This window comes from Mustela putorius, unplaced genomic scaffold (genome assembly GCF_011764305.1).
Source record: "Mustela putorius furo isolate JIRA1106 unplaced genomic scaffold, ASM1176430v1.1 tig00003834_pilon_pilon_pilon, whole genome shotgun sequence".
Taxonomy (NCBI): domain Eukaryota; kingdom Metazoa; phylum Chordata; class Mammalia; order Carnivora; family Mustelidae; genus Mustela; species Mustela putorius.
The window spans coordinates 37,105,728-37,125,539 of NW_025421987.1; the positions used below are offsets into that span (position 1 = coordinate 37,105,728).

The 19,812-nt window shown below is 41.5% G+C and overlaps 1 protein-coding gene across 24 annotated transcripts in view; it reads left to right on the top strand.

Moving 5' to 3' along the window:
- The first annotated feature begins 405 nt into the window (after window positions 1-405).
- PHLDB2 (pleckstrin homology like domain family B member 2) overlaps window positions 406-19,812 on the top strand; it is a 227,344-nt gene continuing 207,937 nt past the window's right edge. For 7 of the 24 annotated variants that reach the window (XM_045088334.1, XM_045088332.1, XM_045088335.1 and 4 more), the window contains exon 1: window positions 414-682. The gene's annotated coding sequence lies outside the window, so the exon portion shown is untranslated. Of the gene's footprint in view, window positions 683-19,812 lie in introns of all 24 variants that reach the window. The other 17 variants (XM_045088329.1, XM_045088331.1, XM_045088330.1 and 14 more) reach the window with 7 other exon arrangements.

Here is a 19,812-nt window from a genome sequence, read left to right on the forward strand (position 1 = left end):
ATTAAGAAAGAATAAAATTTCAAGGTTACTATAAGGATTTATGCTACTAGATATATAATGCCTAATATATAGTGCATGTTCAGTAAGTGGCAGACAGATTTGTTCAAGGAATTTCCAGATGATTCTCACCAGACAAGAATTCAATAGAAGAAACTCTATTACATGAGAGCGTGGCTAAAGTGACCTCCAAATTCTCTTCTGAGATTGCTACAAGAAAAAGAAATGAAATTAAAAGGATTTTCCTCCCATATATCCTCGTCTACATCACAGATCCAGTTGCAAGGTCACTGCTTTTCTGGATAGTCAATAGCTAACAGATCTGGTTTCTGCCTCCGCCTGCTGCTATCGGGCTTGAGCAGAACTAAGAGCCTGGTCTGGTCTGTAATGATTGGCCAGACCAGGCAGCTGAGACCAGCACAGTCTCCCTCCTTCACATCTGTCAACATACCTGATTGCAAGGAAGTCCCAGCTGGTGACCGCTGTCTGCAGGGGCCAGGGAAAGCAGGAAAGCAAATGGAGGGGAACACCTTGATTTGGTGCTTGAGGAGAAGTGAAAGCCTGTGTTGATGCTTCTTACCAACGTCCCAAACTCTTGAGCGAGGATTGGAACAGTCGTGGGCCACCACTGCGGAGTCAAGACAGAATCTGAGAGGAGAATCCAGATTCTAAAACAGCAGTCAAGGTAGGCGACCTGTCTGGTCATGGGCCATTCCCTTAAGAATATAAAACAAGCACTTTGCCTAGTGTTGTAGCCAGGGTGTCTCTGATGACGGTCTGTGGAAGGTCTAGATGTATGTTAGCTATGGGTGCGTATCAAGAGAATTCAATCATTTGTCCACCAACATATTTTGCAAAGCGGACTGTATATTTCTTCCATCGTCGCTCCCCTTTGAAAATTGTCATTGTTCCTCTATATATTTCAAAGGTTTCAAAGGTTTTCTGTCTTTTGTTATAAAAATCGTATGTGTGATTTCTTGAAATTCTTCCACTAGTCATGGCTCTTCAAACATGACTTTGTTCCAGAATTTTGTTTGCATGAATTCTTTCCACTTTCAAGATTTAGCACAACAGTTGGCATTATAATTCTAAGGAACACACTGTCCAGAAAGCTGCCAAACTCTAAGGACAGGATCTCCCAGGAAGCCATGTGCCTTTTTCTGCCCTGGAACCTAAGGAGTTAAAAGTCTTGAAATTGTTGGAGCAGAATCAAGCCTGTTTACCTAAGCTTATCACCCAGGGCAGCCAGGTCAATCATTTACTGATGAAAGGCTGTTTCCTAACTCTGACAGAAGACCACTAAAGCCTATGCCTAACTATCTCCACAGAACAGACACAAGGCAATGTAGCAGGTACCACTCACTGCCACGAGAGCCTGTATTCTCTTCTGACCAGAGACGTTTTTCTCTTACTCAGAGCTGTAAATGCCACAGGGTCCGACCTAGCTCAACAACAAATAAACATGAACAAGACTCCTGTGCAAACTGAATACTTGATGTCTCCTCCCTCAGGAGAGCTTGTGGCTTTGAAGAAGCTTTCCCTACTTCCGGAGGTCTACAAGGGAAAGATAGACTTGAGAACAAGTTACTAAGTGACTCTCCAGGGGCAATAAGATTATTAAGTAATTACCAAAAACCATGGAATTTTTCCCCTTCAAGTCTACACATTCCAGAAATATGTCCTTTTTAATAAACATGATCCATCTGCTTTAGGTCTGACTCCTCCAGAAAGGTTGTCATATTGTCATTCTATATACTTGTCAGGTCTGTGCAATGGCTCCGAGCTCTTATTGTTAGAAGCCCTGGTGGTAGAGAAGCCCTATTTTTCTAAACTCCCTTTAGGGAAGGGGTTGAGTTGTTTACTCAACAAGGTAACGTCTGACACTGTTTTTGTCAATTATTTATGGAACTTAAGTGAATCCCCTTTGGTGCGGTTTGTGGCCAGAATTTTTGTGTGGCTCAGGCAGTTAACTCGATGCAGGAGTGAAGGCCATTGCAGAGAGTGGCCCAGACACAAATCCCGTGTGTGATTCTGGGCGAGTCTGTGGCTAACTCCCAGGAATGTGGTGAGGAATTATGGAAACTGATACATTTCTGTGAAGATATTAACTCTGTAAAATGTTAAGTGTGCGTCTGGCTGGCTTCCAGAGAATGTTCATAGATAATGCATGTGAAGGAGGTGTTTTGGGGGGGGGGCGGTGGAGAGTGTGTCAGAACATTCCAGTCTATTGGCCAGATTTACCCACAATACCCTAGGCTGCCTTAGGAACAGATAGGTCTTATCTATCCTTTCTGCATAGCATCCAGCTTAGACCATAATGCTGGTGGCCCTTGAGAGTATATCCAAGCTTTTCTTCCCATTTCATGCATATTGGATATTAGGTGGCAGGAGATTGACTAAACAAGGTACACAGTAGTATTCCTTATACAAGTTAGGAAGTTAGAAGTCAGAAGTTAATTAACTTGCCCAAGTTCACTCGGTCAGAGGCTGAGCCAGGATTCTACCAAATTCTTCCTCATTCCCAATCCAGCATTTTTGCGAAGCGGTCATGGAGTTAAGCACATGCAGGAATGTAAATCGTGGGTGTGTGGTCATTGTTGCGGGGGAGGGGTCACTAGGAAAACAAAGCTGACTAACAGAGTCGGTGGTTCTCCACTGGGTCGTGGATTGCCGTGCCCAAGGCCAGCTGGGTCCCACTGTAACCAGAACACCAGCATTGACTAGACAGGACCTTCTTTGAGGGGAAGGAACGGGAAGGAACAGGGAGGGAGCAAAAGGAAGTATCCCAGACCTAGTAGTCACGGTCACTGGAGCCTTCCTGGTCCTGAATATTTCTTAAGAAAACCCAGGGAATTTTCAGACTAGATCGCCACCCCTTTCTCTTCCAGAGATTCAAATTCATGAGCCCCAACTGAAGTATGATGTTTGAACCATTTCCAGGGAAACAAATGACACTATTCCAATCCTTCTCCAGGAACTAAGAAAAATAATTACAATTTCACTTCATCTCAGCTCCTATCCACTCATCTAAATCCATGGGACTTGGGCAGAAAGAAGCTTATAGCAGGAGGACCCTTCATCTATCACAGCAAGGCTCCTGGTAGCTGTGACCCAAAGAGACCTGTGTTAGCCTGGAATCCAAGTGGCTTGTTGGTGTCATTCAAGTGGTAAATGAGTAAGGTCTTCCTCTCCTACCAAACTCCATTTCATTTCTGTTCAGACACATCCCAAAAATTCCAGTAGCTATCTGGTGGAAATTCCACCACAGCCACAATTCCCGAGCATTTACAAGATCAAGATAAAGAAATGCCATGATGAGATGTGGTTGGCTAAACATCTCTGAACAAAGAATTTCTTCTTCATACTGACCCACCTCATGCATACCTCAGCGTGTGATAGCAAAGGCATTACACATAGCGATCACATTGCCAAGTCCACTGAGTAGTGCCATTTTCTGAGACAGCTGACTGCACATGAACTGTACTCACATGCTATCATTTTTGTGACCTAAAACATTAGGGTAAGAGAAAAAGTTGGAACTGAAATACACAGCCTCATAATATTTCACCTTTCTCCAGGGTCTCTGATGACCAGGAAGTGAACTACTGCCTTTTATCTACATTTCTAAAATTTAATCCTTATAACAAACTTATGCAATTTGCTCAACTCATGCATATCGGGTAGCTAGTAAGATGAAGTGAAATTTAAACTGGGGTCCATCTGGCCAAAGTCCATGCTCTTTAGCACTCTGTTTTGGAAAAAATACCCAATGGTATCTATGCTATTTGTATTCCAAGTGTAAAAGAGTGTGGAGCCCTTTCTAAATGATTAGCTTGGATCCTCAGAATATACATTTATGGGCGCCTGGGTGGCTCAGTGGGTTAAGCCACTGCCTTCAGCTCAGGTCATGATCTCAGGGTCCTGGGATCTAGTCCCGCATCGGGCTCTCTGCTCAGCAGGAAGCCTGCTTCCCTCTCTCTCTCTGCCTGCCTCTCTGCCTACTTGTGATCTCTCTCTGTCAAATAAATAAAATCTTAAAAAAAAAAAAAGAATATACATTTATGACTCCCTCTCCCAGGTGTTCTTGAGCCTATACAAGCATAAAACCCAATATCAGAGTAGTTTCCCCCTCTTCCAGGAAAGTAACAAGAAAACACACACACACACACACACAGAGACAGACAGACAGACAGAGACAGAGGGCTCACACTCAGGTCAGCATTTTGATCCCTTTCTGAAATGGCGAAAGAAAATCATCCTTTTCTCCTGACTCACAAACATGGTTTTGTCGATTTATTTGATTTTAATGTAACATAGAGACAAATTTTTCATTTACTGTCCCAGGACTTTTTTTCCCCCACAGTCCAGTGTCTCTCTCTGAGAAAGGGAAATATGTCAAAACTCCCCATTGGTTTTCTTTCATCTCATCACAGCCCCATAAGGGCGGTGTCATTTTCAGATGACATCCTTTCACATAAGGAACCCTCAAAGAAGGTGAGTGCCCTTCTCAATGTCACTCAGCTCCCAAGTCCCATAGGTCTCGCAGCTCCCAATTCTTTGCTCTTTTTTTCTACTACACAAGCAGTTTTCTGGGTTTTTCAGGCTCACAGATGGTGAGAACGGGACAATACAAGCCATTTCCTGAAATTAAAAATTCCAACTGACCTACAGAGCCTGTTCTCAGGCTACGGAGCCCTACTCAAATGTTGATTGCTTTGCTTTTGGCTGCGATTCTATCAGGTCAGTGTGATAATGTTGTTACTCTAATTAGGTTTTCACTGAGTAGTGGAAATGAAGATACTAATTGATACTTAATAAAATCTACTTTAAAGGCAAAAGCCATTCAACCCATGCACCCATAAGCAAAGTTAAGAGATCAAAGCAGTTCTAGCTAGGCGAAAGGTCAGAACCCGCTGTCCTCTGACTGGTTGCCTGCCTGTGGGGTGGTGTATCTGGGTAGGGTGTCCCTTGATATAGAGCGTTCCTCTCTTACTTACCCATCTGACCAGAGGTGTCCTGTGATCACGTAAGAAAACCTAAGGAACTCTTCCTGCAGACTGGGTATCTCTTGTGGGTGGAGTCCCCATACCCCTAGGAGCCAGCTAAAATTATAGCAGGCATTCATGTGCCCTGTGAATTTCACTTCAGTCTTAAGATGCTCTGAGGAGTCAGGGAGCCCTGTATCAGTTCTGCATCTGGGGGGCAGGGGACCAAATGTTTTTATTCCTAAATGCTTCTCTGGGAACTGCTCCTGGCTGGCCATCTTAAGTCTCCTTCCCACGTGATAGTCTTGTATGCATCCTTACTTTGGGATTAATGTGTATTTCCATTGCACTGTTTGTCCCCATCTCTGTGCCCTCAGAGACTCTAAGGGTCTTGGTGTAGGAGGACCCATCCACTTGGGGCAGTGAGCAAACAGGGAGAATGAAACTTCTGCCCTGCCCCACACCAACTAGTTCCCCTCCTCTCTACAGTTCCAAGGTCAAGTTTCCCTTGGGAGCAGTTAGGGAACTGAAGGTCACAAAAAGCTGGCAATGCACCGTGCCTTGGAGGGTTTCCCAGAATGCAAAATGAAAATGAGATTGTTTTCACATAAGACTTCTGTATTTGGAGGACAGGATTCAAACAGTTTGAATCTGCAGTTTCACTGTGCACTTAGGTAACCCCCACAAAGTCTAGTTGTTTTTCCTTTCTTAAAGCCAAAACAATATCAAAAATACTTCCTGGAGAGAACTCCAACTAGGCAGCATTCTTTTTTGTCATCGCTGAGCTGATGTTTTCAAGGATTCATATCTTAAGATAAGCCTTATATGGTGTGTTTAGCTGGGGCTCTTGTGTCTTTCCGTGTAATAATCGCTGGCCATGGGGCCCTACTTATTGTAATCTCATTAGATGGCACAATGCACGCAAGCTGAAAACTTGTGATTAGTAAGCCAGCAGGTTGTAAAAAAAGAAAACCCAGCAGCCAAGCAAAGATGTTGCAGTGAAGAAGCAGACGGTAGGTTTTCTATGACCTGAAGAAAACCAGTACCTCCTTCCTGAAAAGATACACCTTCAAGTTCAAATACATGTATTCCACAAAATTTAGCTTTATTTCCTGGGTAGGAATCCTGAACATAGGCAAGAACCCATGGATAGACCTCCTAATATCTGACTGTTCTCTACCAAAATTCATTTCATCTGGTTTCTCTTTGCAAGATGGAAGAGCCCTTGACAAGAGGTATCATTATGGAATACTGCTGTGTTGGCAATTTGTAGTCCAACCAATAGAACATAAAACTTAGCCTGACAGAGGCACCCGGTTCTGACTCCACCATTATCTTGCTCTGTGGGTTGGTGCCAACTTTTAAACTTCTTGGTGGTGACTCAGTCAGTTTTGATTCTTTACTCTCTGCATCTTCACTGTGAATAACCACAAACATTCATTGATGAGGTCATCCTCAGTTCTGCTATTGTCACTTATTCTTTCCGAGAAACATGTTAGACACAGTTTTTGAAACAAGTTTAGATAATCTTAAAGGTTTTAAATTTATCTAGTGAGCCAAACCACAGCCTCCTTAGAGTCCCCTGTTTGGGACTGTGTGTGTGTGTGTGTGTGTCCGTGTGTGTGCACACACATACTTTTAATTATTTGTACAGTACTCTGGGGGTGCCTGGGTGACTCAGTCGGTTAAGCAACCATCTCCTGATTTCAGCTCAGGTCATGATCTCAGGGTCCCGAGATCAAGCCCTGGCTCGGGCTCCAAGCTGGGCATGGAATCTGCCTAATTAAGATTCTCTCTCTCCCTCTCCTTCTGTACCTCCCCCTGCTTTTGCCTTCGCGTAAGTGTGCGTGCACATGCTTCCTTTCCCTAAAAATACAAATATTTGTACAGAACTCTGAAGATGATGAGTTCTCAATGTGTATTCATTGATGATAATAAATTAGTGGTTGACTATAAATTTTGTAGAGAAAGTAATTTTTTTAAAGAAAGACCTTGTCATTGCCAGGGATGACTAAAGAGAGAAGGGGAAGTGTTAACCTGTGGTGTGGTGGGCATGGTGCTTTGAAGATTATTTGTTCTCTGGTGGTCCAGTAACAGAATGGCCCAACAGAGTGGAGACTGCTTTGGTCTGATGGTACTGTTGCAGCATGCTGGTTATGGGACATTGAGGAAATCACCTCAGTTCTCTTGGTCTCAATTATCTATTCTTAAAAATGGAGGCTAGAGGAGGACCATGTATGATTTTTTATGGTCTCCTCTAGTTTTCATATTGTGTCTTTTATGAAAAACTAGAGAAGTTAAGATCAACAGTTCCTTTAAAAAGAAAATACACAAACAGTTGTCTTCTCTCTTGAGCCACTTTCACAATCTCTTAGGTAAATGAACTGGGGGTATAAGAAACTGCTGAAAAGATCTCAAGAATGAAAGTCCGAGGCTGTTAGAAAATTGGAGAGGGTGGGCATCGATGTTTTCTGGAGAAGGAGCCTGCCCAGCTGGAAAAGAGAGGTGACCACTTCTGAGTTCTGTCCAGTGCCGACCCTGGCTGTGACGCTCCACTTCTGTGTGTCACTAATGGGAGCTTCAGCGAGCTGGCAGTCATGATTATTATCCTCCCTTTATAAATAAACGAAAACCCTTAAAGGTGACACGACTTGCCCAAGGTTACAGAAGCATGGCAGTGTGTCAGATGGAACTGTGTGTGTTGGCGACATTATAAGCAAAAGGCAGAAGAGTGAGGGGAAGGTCTGCACTTCTCTTAAGTTCACAAAACAATGGTCAAGGGCTCTGGAAGAGCTTCAGGTTTGCTTTGGATGGTGAGACCATTCTTGTCCTCCTGCCCCTCCCAGAGACCCCTCCCAGCTGCCCTGCCCAGGGTTACTCACCCAGGTAGTTGCTCACTGGGTGCTGGTGCCCATGTCCCTACTTGCAAGCTTCATGAAAGGCTATTTGTAATGAAGAGAAGGCACAAAAAGGAAGAAGAATGCATCAAAGATCTTCCCCGAGGGCTTGAACTCAAAGGGCAGTGTTCTTGGGAGAGACTCCAGTTTCCTTCTTGTACTTTGCAGAAGTGAATGGTCATCACAATGACTGACAGAATTATGACGTTCCATTCCAAGCGTGGATAATTTTTATTTTTCACCTCTGGGGTTATTTCACTCCTCTCTGCTCTACTTCTCCCACAAAAAGGAAAGAATAATGCTTGTTCACTGTGACAATGAGAAAGCAGCCCAGGGCAGTACTGTTCAAAGGAAACTGCTAATCTCACCAGACACCAAGGCAGGACTTTCAAAGTGCTAGTAAAGAAAGTGTGCAGCATCCTGCCCACCCAGGTTTCCTTATCACGGCAGACCCTGCCCAGGGAGTTCTAAGGCCCTGAAGAACCACACTCACAAGTCATGGCCAGGCACTTCTGGCCCCACAAGAAAAGCACTGAAAGAAATGAGGCATTAATGGACTCATGTCTCGGCAACATTCAGAGGTTGCATCACTTTGCTGTCCATTATTTATTTATTTATTTATTTATTTATTTATTTATTTATTGGTCCCTTTTTAATGATGAGAGTGGGAAAGGCAGTATTGGTTACTATCACCCAGGGATCTCTGGTAATTTTGGGGGTGATGGGTGAACACCATGAATTCAGTAAGAATAGGCTGATGTCCTGGCAGGCTCCTCAAGTGACTTTCTTTGTATGTTACTGAGTTTTGACACTTTGCCGTCTTGACTCTATTTCCAATATCTAACTGGCTTCTTCTCAGGTAGTCTCTTGGCGAAAGCTATGGGTACCACAGTAGTGTATACTTGATACTGCTCACAATCATATTGGCTAGGCTTACTTTTTAGAAGCCACAAAGCAAACAGCCAAACACCAAAAGTCACCCTTGGGTTGCCCATCAAATACCTTCTGTTAAGGCAGGATAGGAAGAAAATCAGCTTATGATTCAACAGTGTACCAACCATTATGAGGCCATGGAACCAAAATGGCCCATGAGTCCAAGAAACATCATCAATGTCACATGTAGCTCAGAAACAGACCTCAGTGTGTTACCAGGAGACAATCTCATCCATTTTCTAATATTGATAGCCAAGTGACCAAGCACCAGTTAGTACTGTCACAGCTCCTTCTACAGAGTCCATGAGCACACCATCACTTCTTGAACTGAACTGAATTCCCAATATTGGACTGGATTCTCCAGCCCTGTCCGTCATCTAGCAGAAGAAAAAGCATTTCAGGAGCAAAATAAGCCCTGTTTTCCTACTTCCCAAAAGCCATCTGGCCATTCCTACATCCACCTTTTGTCCTCAGTCAGCACACAGTGAAGCGAGTCAGAGTCCATAAGTATTCTGTCTGTGTCCATCAATCTGCCAGACAGTGAAGGTAGGGAGGGGCTTATCCAGTACAAACTTTCCCGAAAATGAAGAGTCTGTTCCTAATAATCCCATTTTTTACAGCCTACTAGTCTGAAAGGCAAAGAGGCAGGATTTTGAACAGAGGAGATTTTCATGCTATAAATCTTCAGGCATTTGGGGGCACCAAGGGTTTTGATGTAATTGCAGTAAACCTAAAATAATTTACAAGTTGTGTGTGTGTGTGTGCATGCATGCACGTGTGTGCATGTCTAATGCATGGAAAGAATTTTAACAGGAGAAAGACATTAGATCAGTTTTGCAGAAAGAAAAATCTTTTATTTAAACTGTTCCCGGATGTAAACTGTTCCTAGATCCAGGTACTTGGTTAATTTCTAGAATTAATTAACAAATATCTGTCCAAAACATGGACTTACAAGACTTCTATTGATAGTATAGCTCTTCTCTAAAATTGCTGTAAGGCATTTTGATCATTATTAGAAAAGGCACACTACAGGAAGCTTTAGCATGTAAAACATTCTTCTGAGATGTCTACATAAATCTCAGGGTCAGTTAATTATATTGAACTTTATATGTCTTCAAGCAACTCTTGGCATTCCAAATCTCTATCTCGTATCTTATTTTACATGACTTTTAAAGTAAGATTAACCAGTGAAATTTAAATAAACCGATCAATGGTTACAGTGGCGGAAGCATTATTTGGTTACGTTGTGTACTTAGCCCAGTCTCCAGACATATTTTTTTCTCCTATTCTTCAGACAGTCTCTCTGACCATGTCTGGTTATGCTCAATCTTTGGCTGTTCCCCTAAAGGGATTATCTAAGGGTCACCATTTTTCCTCTTTGAATGACTTTCTGACAATTCCCACTGGATACTACTATTTTTTCATATCAACTTACATGAGAAATTATTAATTCCCACTTGGGGAATTCCCACTTGGGTTGGCCCAAGGCCATAACAGCATGTTGGAATCAAATATTTTCTATTGTTCTAAAACAGATCCAATAAAAAGACATTTATAGAGTGCCTAATATATGCTTGACACTCTGCTAAGTGCTATAGATACAGAAAAGAGTAGCCCACAGTTTTTCCCAGAGGAAGACCAACATCTTGTAGAGGAGATGAACCAATGAGGAGCCAACTTATCCTTGTGTGAGACTATAAGGGCAGTGACAGCTGAACACAGCACAGAAAAGTTCTAGATGAATGCAAAAGACCTTCAGAGAAGTTAAGGTCCAAGTGGTATTCTAAAGAAAAGGAAATTAGAATCTGCATCCTTCCTCTTCAAGAATTCAGACTTTAAAGGGAAAGCTCCCTCCTTTTCGAAATGTGTCTATCCTTTGAAGGAGAAAATACAAGAGTTGAGATAGTAGTGGTGGCCATGACTAAGGAAGTTTTGATTCCCTGGAGAAGGGAGGTAAGAGAAGGGTTCAGAGAGATCCCTCTAATTGAAAAGGCAGGGACAGAAAGAACTAAAACCTCACCCTGAAATGGAGCCAGTGCCTCATTCACATTCCTTGAACTTGGAGCTTTAATTTAGAATCATTTTCTTTAGCCCAGACCTCACAACCTCTCCCAATCCCCGGGGACCTTTGCCTAGTGAACTGTCTTGCTATAAATCTGATCTCTCCCCAGTTAGGACTTAAATTTTATTTATCCTGGATACAACTTTAAACAGAAACAAAGAACAAAACACTTGAAAAATTCTAGCAGAGAGGTCTTCTGATGTCGGCAGTTGGCACCAGTTTGGAAGGTCAGGGCTAAGGGATAGGGATGACCCACGCACACCCATCCCAACAGCCTCCATTGCCATCAGAACTCCAACTCTGACTTTAGTATCACTCAGCAGAACCACAAGGCAAGCCGGAAGGGTAAGCTTAGTGGCAGGAAATCCTTCTCAATTTTCTTAAGTTGGCTTAGGCAAATCTTTAGTGTGTAAGTGAAAATTTTCACCATCTTAAACAGTGCACCTGCTTTCTGAAGTTGGGGCAACTTGTTGCGGTGTTGTCTGATTCCTTTAGAAACTCAGATCATAAGTCACCCTCTATGGACCAAACCACATGTTGGTTTCATTCTTTCATCCATTGAAAGAAAGAATATATGTAAGAGTTATTTAGGACAGATTTGACTACATAAATACTTAAAACCCCTTTTACAAATACCATAAAGAAAGGTAAAAACAGAAACAGTGAACAGGAAAATATATTTGCAACCTAAATAACGGAAAAGTTTGCTATCCCTGAGGAGTACCTGCAAATCCATCCCAGCTAGAAGCTGAGCAGAGAATGAACGGACAGTTCACTAAAGAATGATAAATGATCATTTATAGATAAATGATCTATAATCATCTGAAGAGCTGTTTAGGCACACTAAAAATGAATAAAGGCAAATTAAAATGGTGAGATAACATTTCCTTTTGCGAGACTGGCAGAACTTAGGTAACACCAGGCACTGGTGAGCAGGTGGGAAACAGGTGCTTTCACTCACCAAGATGATACAAGTAGGAATTGCTGCAACCTTCTTTTTGAAAGGCAGCTTGTCAAACCACGTAAAAATGTCTCACGGTGGGTAATTTCTGACTTAGCAAATTCACTTCTAGGACTTGCTTTTAGACAATAATAAAAGAGTGCATTAAAAATCTCCCATAGTACACATATATCTATGTAAGGGTTGTTGATACCAGCAAATTTTGCAAAGAGCCTAAATGGTCATTGGAGAAGGACCTGCGGCCGCCACACCTGCACGCGCGCATGCGTGAGGGTGCCGGGCAGCCGTCTCCCAGGATGCGGTCCGTCCAGCAGCCCAGGTGCAGAGCTTGAACTCTGTCACCAATAGATCCGTGATTAAATTTATGTCCACCGAGGTACAAGCTGTGTGGCTTGGGTGAGTCATTTGACCTCTGTAAGCCTCAGTTATCTCATCTGTAGAAACGAGGACGATACTCCTACCTGCGTCATACGATGGAGCGGAATTGGGTGAGAGTATGAAAGTGAAGCTCTCTGCACACCATCTGCAGAATAATCCAGCTGCTGGCGGCCAGCGAGCCTCTCGATCCAATACCGTCACTTCTGCACAAAAATGACAAAATAGACCCAACGTTTTGCCTCTTCATCTTCCCAAGGCCTTATTAAAATAAAAGCGTGTTTTGGGACGCCTGGGTGGCTCAGTCAGTTAAATTTCTATCTGCCTTAGGCTCAGTCATGATCCTGGATCGTGGGATCGAGTCCTCCATGGGGCTCCTTGCTCAGCAGGGAGCCCGCTTCTCCCTCTCCCTCCACCGCCCCCTGTTTTCTCTCAATCTCAAATAAATAAATAAAATCTTCTAAAAAAAATAAAAGCATATTTTTAAAAAGAATAAACTCAAAGAAGAACGCTGCAAAAAAAAAAAAAAAAAAAAGAACAATCTAAATAAATTTTCTGGGGCACCTGGGTGGCTCAGTCCTTGAGCGTCTGCCTTCTGCTCGGGTCCTGATCCCGGGGTCCTGGGATCGAGCCCCACATGGGGCTCCTTGCTGAGCCGGGAGCCTGCTTCTTCCTCTTCCACTCCCCCTGCTTCTGTTCCCTCTCTAGGTGTCTCTCTGTCAAATAAATAAAATCTTAAAAAAAAAATAAAAAAAAAATTTTCCTTAGTAATTAAAATTATTAGTTATTAAAAAAAGAGAGTCTGGAAAACCATGTTGAAGAAGTTTTTTTCAAAATTCGGAGCAAAAAGACATTGGTGGAAATGTGAGATAAAAGATCATTAAATACTAATAACAATAATTAGATAGCCAACATATATGCTAAAAACACTTGACTATGTGCTAGGCTCTGATTTGTACCCAATGTGTGCATTATTTCAATCAGTCCTCCCTGAAAATCTGTGAGGTGGGTAGTAATATGCCCTCTCTTTACAGTGAGAGAGATGAAGTCCTGAAGCAATTAGAAACTTTTCCCCAGGTCACAGCTAGTCTGTGGTGAATTTAGGATATGCGCAGAGGCAGGGTCACTGTACAGGACTGTCTCTGTCACCTTGGCGTATCTGCTCCCCAGCTAAGGACTTCTCTGCATCACAAAGAAGCAGGACCTGCATTTCCCAGACTATCCTCTCCCCAACCCCCCATCCCACCCCAACCGTTTCAGGTTAGGGCCTGCAGGGGTTATGTGTAATTTGGAAGGTAGAACAGTGGAAGCATCATTTTCCAGAGCGGTGGCTGGCAGATGCACAGGCAGAAGTTGCCTATGAGGTTTCTGAAGCAACGACAAGGGGAACATCCCTGGGATTGCACACTGGGCTAGTCAGTGACATTCAAGAAACTTTTCCTCTTCCGGACTTTCCAATATTTGTTCGTGTATTAAAACATTTCCTACTGAAAACACACAGAAAGGCTTTTGTTTTCCTGATCAAACCCTGACTGATTCAGGCGCCAAACACTGAGACCCAATCCAGTAAGTATCTAACTAATAGGTGTCCCAGAAACATCACAGAAAAATTGAAGGAGGAAAAAAATATCCAAAAGTAGAATCTTAGCGCTCAGAAGTCACACTGCTTAGATTAAAAGAATTCATGTATAGCAAAATGAATTAAAAAAACAAAAAACAAAAAAACCCAGTGAAACAAACTAACAAAAAAACCCAAAGCAACTAAATAACCTGTGATACTTTAGAATGCCAAAGATTAAAATAATAAAATAATGTTCAGAGAGGAAGAAAAGGAGCCTACAAGGGTTATGAATGAAACTGGCTTCTGACCTCTCAAAACATCTCCCGATGGTGCTCGAAGATGTTGGGGAGATGCCTTCAAAATCTGAGAGGACATGATTTCAACCCCAAATTCTACACCCAGTCAAACTATGAATGCAAGGTTAAAGTAAAATATGGACATTTTTGGTAGGTAAGGTAAGGATTTCAAAATTTTAACTTCCATGCACGATCTTTTAAAAAAGGATGGAATCTTAGTTCACTTGATAAACTTTCTACAGAAGGCAAGATGATGTATAATCATTTTAATTCTATGGGTTATTGCCATGAGGATTAAAAAATATATAGCATAACAAGCTTTTACATTCACATGTATTATTTAGAACAAAAGTTTTCAAGGTACTTAGGAAAAAAAGAAATAGAACAGATAGTATTTGAATATGGCCAGATTGTAAAGAGAGTACATGATGTCTGGGAAACCCTTCACTGAAGTAAATGACTTACTGAAATATCTCTTCCAAATACATTTTCATTTTAAAAAGAAGAGACTTAAAAGACACTGCAGAGGCCAAAAGCAGGAACTCATCCACCCAGCCAGGCCAGGAGAGAGGAGCTGAGGGACTGTGGTTTGTGGCCCGCCCCTGAAGACAGCCCCCTTTCCTCTGCGTAAATCCCATATTCCTCGCCCTCCCCGTGGAAGCCTCTGACTGTTTCCGCTTTCCCAGAAAGGGTCTCAGGCCAGGAAGAGAATGTGAGGACCCAGGCTCTTAACTGCCTACAAGTTCCATTTCTCATGATAGACTACTACATGAGTAGCTTGGCTCGTACACCAGCACCCTTATTTTTCCTTCTCTTTTCTTTCTTTCTTCTTCTTTTTTTTCTAATCTTGTTGGCTTGTGCCTTTCTGTGTTATTTCAAGTCTAATCTGGAGTGAGGAAGAGTTTATCTAAATAACATCAATAACCATAAGCTCACTAACCTGGGGGCACACAGATATACTGGAGTTTCTGGTCCTAAATTGCTGGAATTAACCTTGCAGTCAGGGTCCTTGTTTCCACAGGCAGAAGCTAATTCTGCTCTAAGCAGGAAAGGAATTTATTAGAAGGCTGTTGCATAGTTGGCAGAATGGGTAGGATGGCTGGAGAGCGGCACAGGAGGAAATGTGGATGATAAGACAGAGCCAAGATGGCATCACAGAACAGTCCAAGAGGCTGTCACGCCCACCAGCGACGGCTCCACCGGCCACAGCTGGACGCTCCCCGACTCAGGGGCACTGGCCATCATCTCGGAAGGCCTTCCGCACATCTGCATTCCTCAGCCAAGCTCAAAGAGTCCGGCAGATGCGGCTGGTGGCCTGAACTGCCAGGGAACTGCGGGAGGAAACATCAGGCCCTCCGGGCTTGGGTCTCTTTATTGGAATTCCCTGGAACAGGAAGTCAGGGTAGGCAAAATGAGAAAAGCCCACTTTGCTTGGTGAGTTTGTGAGGCCCTACCAGAACAGCCGCGTCTCTCTTCATGCTCACTTCACTTCCTCTGTTACATTGAGCGGTTTGCAAAACAATGTTGGTGTTAGAGTAATTACATTTACGTGATATCTATTTCCTTTTCTTTCGAAGTCAGGATTCAAACATGAGTTTCTCATTTAAAATTTTGGAGTCTTTTTATTTGAACTTCTAAATAAACTTGGAGAAGGCTGAGGAGTATTTCCTGTCAAATTCCATTGGGACGTAAGTTTCAGATTACCTGTGAGTCTTTTTCATGTACAAGAAAAATCCCTTTTGAGGATAAGTTCAAAGAGACTGTATTTCCTAATGTAATTAACCACCAACAATGTAAGATGCTTATTTCGTGAGTTCTTGGGGGGAGATTTTAAACTGTGATAGTGCAAAACCACTGACCTGCTTAACTTGAAGTAGATGTCTCTAGTAAATTCTGATTAAAAAAAAAAAAAATCGGTGGGGAAACAAAGACATCTATTTTAGTGGTGTATTTGAAAAACGGTGTAGGTACATATAAAAAGTAATTAACATTAACTATGGGTTGATACTCTGCACCCAATTATATTCACAAGCAAGATTTTTGTTTCACTGGATCTGAGTTTACGCTGAGTAATTAGGAACATTCCCCATATTTGTTTTAATCTCCTTTACATTTTATGTCCTGGAGGGTGGTGGTGTTCGATTTAATTTGCCAACCTATGTTAATTTTACAAGAATCCAGATCAAACTGCTGTGTAAACAAGGAGTGCCTCGCAGAGTTTTTTGGTGATTAGGCTGGAGAAGTCACAGCTGAACTCAAAAATATGCTGCCAGGGGTGATTTTTCATTTTTCTCCCTATAATTTTAATAGCTCCGATGAAAGAGCTGTTTTTCCTTAACAATAGTATCCTTGTTAAAAGTACTTTAAAGGGCTGTTCCACTACACAGAAACAGCCTAATTAAACCACTCATATAACAAAAATACCAGCAGTTGCTAAAACCAAAGAATATAATTCCATCTTACACAGAAATTTTTAAAGGTGATTTTTTTTCAGCGTTCAGCTCGATTCCCAGTTTAAGGAACTCCTGTCCATTCAACATTTCTTTGTAGAGACATCATTAATCTGTGAGACTTACTACAATGGGATATTATTTTCCTCAACAGAGGCTGTTATTGAAACTGCATATTATCAAGACAGCTGTCCGATTAAGTTTTTATAAAGGATTAGGAGGTTATATGAGTACCCAACAGCTGCCCCAGTGAGGAGAAAACTAGGGTTCCTAAATCGTATGCCTCTTGGTGTATGTAATGAAATGACATATTCTTTACCCATGGAGCAAAATACTCATATTTAAAGAGAAAATTAAATCAGGGACAAAACCTCCTTATCTGAGAGCAAAACTCTGTGTGAACACAAATGAAGATAAACAGAAATACATAAAATGTGGACTCTCCCCCAGAGTAGTCTCAGTAGACCCTTAAGACTGTAAGACCACTTACAGAGTGGTCTCAGTAGTCATGATGACAAATTTCAAAACCCTAAATAAAAATAAAGAGTTAGGTAGAAGTTTGAGGCATTGAAGAAATTCTGTGAGTTAGCAAATAAGTCACTACTGAAGATACGATATCTGCTATGGAATCTCAGGTGGCCTAAGAGCACTTTGGGGCCAAAGGTTGAAGAAGGCAGTCTATGTTATTGATCAACGAAGACGACTGCGAAAAGTCATCAGGATCATGTGAAGTGTGCTGTGTTAAAGTTGAAAGTGACCCAGGAGATCATCTCCTCCTCCAGTGGTCCCTAAATTTATCTACTGACAAGAATCAGATGAGAAACCTGCAAGAAATAAGTTAAAATAAAACAAAATTTTTAAAATAAAACAAACAAACAAATAAATAAATAATATATGGTGTCTTCCTTAGCCCTATTGAACATATATGCCAAGGATTATGTGAACCTTCTTTTATTTAATTTTAAAGAACCTGCAACTGACTTAGAAGCCCCAAGAAACTGCATTTTTGCCCCCACGTGATTATTTTCAACCAGAAGTTTGAGAAAAATTCTTCTAAGTCAACTTAGTGAGCTTGGAAAACAAAACATTACACAAGTACTAAATGTGAAAAACAAAACCAAAACCAACCAGATGGGCCAAAGATGTGTGTGTGTGTGTGTGTGTGTGTGTGTGTGTGTGTGTGTGTAATTACCTTCACACAGAGCAGGGAGAGAAAATGTGTGCAAGGTCTAGAAGAGCTATGGCCTAGTGTCTTTCTTGTAACTGACCCTTAAGAAATACCTGGTCCTGGCTGAATTAAAAATGAAGCAAAGAGGGATGTATGGGTGGCTCTTTAGGTTGAGCGTCTGATTCTTGATTTCAGCTCAGGTTAGGATCTCAGGTTGTGAGATCGAGCCCTGTGTCGGCTTTGCACGGAGTGTGAAGCCTACTTGAGTTTCTCTGTCTCCCTTCTCCCTCTCCCTCTGGCCCCCACTCTCCCTCTCTCTCTAAAAAAAGATAAGAATAAAATAAAGAAAAGGAAGCAAAGAACAAAACAGGTTGTAACCCTTAATGGCGACCTACTTATTACCACCTTACATTCAATTCGTTTGTAAAGTCTCTGTTGGAGACACAGGCATGCACCTTAAGGAGACTCTAGTGGGTTGTGTAACAAGACTGAGTGAAAACACTCAGTACCTGGGAAAAATTTAAACACCAGGGAAGTAAAGAGATTTGAAGTAGAGTGTTGAAATTTAGGAAGAGGAGACTCCAGGCTGCGTCACAGAGAACATATCCAAATGCTTACTAGATTGTGGTAGATTTTGCTAAAGCATGTGATAGAATGAAGAGTTCACCAAATAATTTTAAGCTGGCTTCAAAGACCTTGAAGAAAATTACTTAAAAGTAGCCCAAGCCCTCAGCAAACCACAGAAACATAAACTGCCATCTGGGGGATAATCTCACTGTGGCAGGAAGGAGCAGATGACCTAATGCTTTTTCTGCCAGCTCCTATCACGCATGCTCCGTTTCTCTGCCTTTGTCCGCCAGGGGCATTTTCCAAACCTCAGGGTGTGTATGTGTGTGTGTTTTCCTTTTTTTTTTTTTTAAACAAAAGAAATGCTTGTACTTGTATCCTAATACATTCTAAAATTCTCTTTTCATACAGACTTCAGCTTTTAAAAAAAGAATTTATTTGTTTGTTTGTTTGAGGGAGAGTGGGGAGGGGTAGAGGGAAAGGGGAGAAAGAATCTCAAACTGACTCCACGATCAGCATGGAGCCCAACAGAGGGCGCAATCCAGAGGTCCTGACCTGAGCGGAAACCAAGAGTTGGACGCTTTACTAACTGAGCTACTCAGGTGCCTCTCTCCACTTTTTTAATATTGAATTTGTGAGTCACTTTAATCAAAAGTTGACTTACAAAACAAGTCGAAATAAAAATGTTTTGACATTAATCGCTTATTTCTTGAGTTTTTGAGTATATTTACATATATATTTTTTAAAATACCAGAATCAGAATCTACTAGGACATCAAATTGTCACTAAATTCTTTTCAAACAAAATATTCCAAGTGTATTTTTTTTTTGCTGTGGGCATAGCCTGAAAAATGCATGCCTTGACATTTCTCACAGGACCAAATCCATAGGAAGGGTGAGTCAACCATGATGAAATCATGACTCCACTATGCTTGGGACAGACAGAGGCAACAAGTCATACTTTGCTAACGGGTCCTGTGAGGGTGGGGCCCCAGTTACCTGGAGCCTATCGGTATCACCCAGGATGCCAGGATGAAAGTAGTGTTCACAGTGAAGTTTAAGGAAAGAAAGGAGAAAAGAAAGATTACTGTTTCTCGAGCTGATTAGTGTGAAAATGTAATTATATATATATATATTAAATAAAATTATATATTATATATAACAAATTATATAAAGATATAGTTTATTCATATACTTTATAATATAACATAATATGTATAGTTTTATTTTATATTTTATATATAAAATCTTATTTATACATATTAAATCTTATTTATATATATAAAATTTTTCAATTATTTATGTGTCCACATCTATATATATTTATCTCCCATATGTATGTACCCAGGCAATAGGGAATTTTTGTTTTAGCATGTAAATTTATTGTTTATACCAGTGGAGTTTAAGATGACAAAATAAATAATAGTAACACCTACTATATGCCAGCATTGGACATTATTCAAATAAGTCTTCATAGCAACCCAATGGTTATCATTTTTCTCCAACTTATAAGACAGGAACCCAACCCAAGTCTCAGAGAGGTTAAGTAACCTACCCAAAA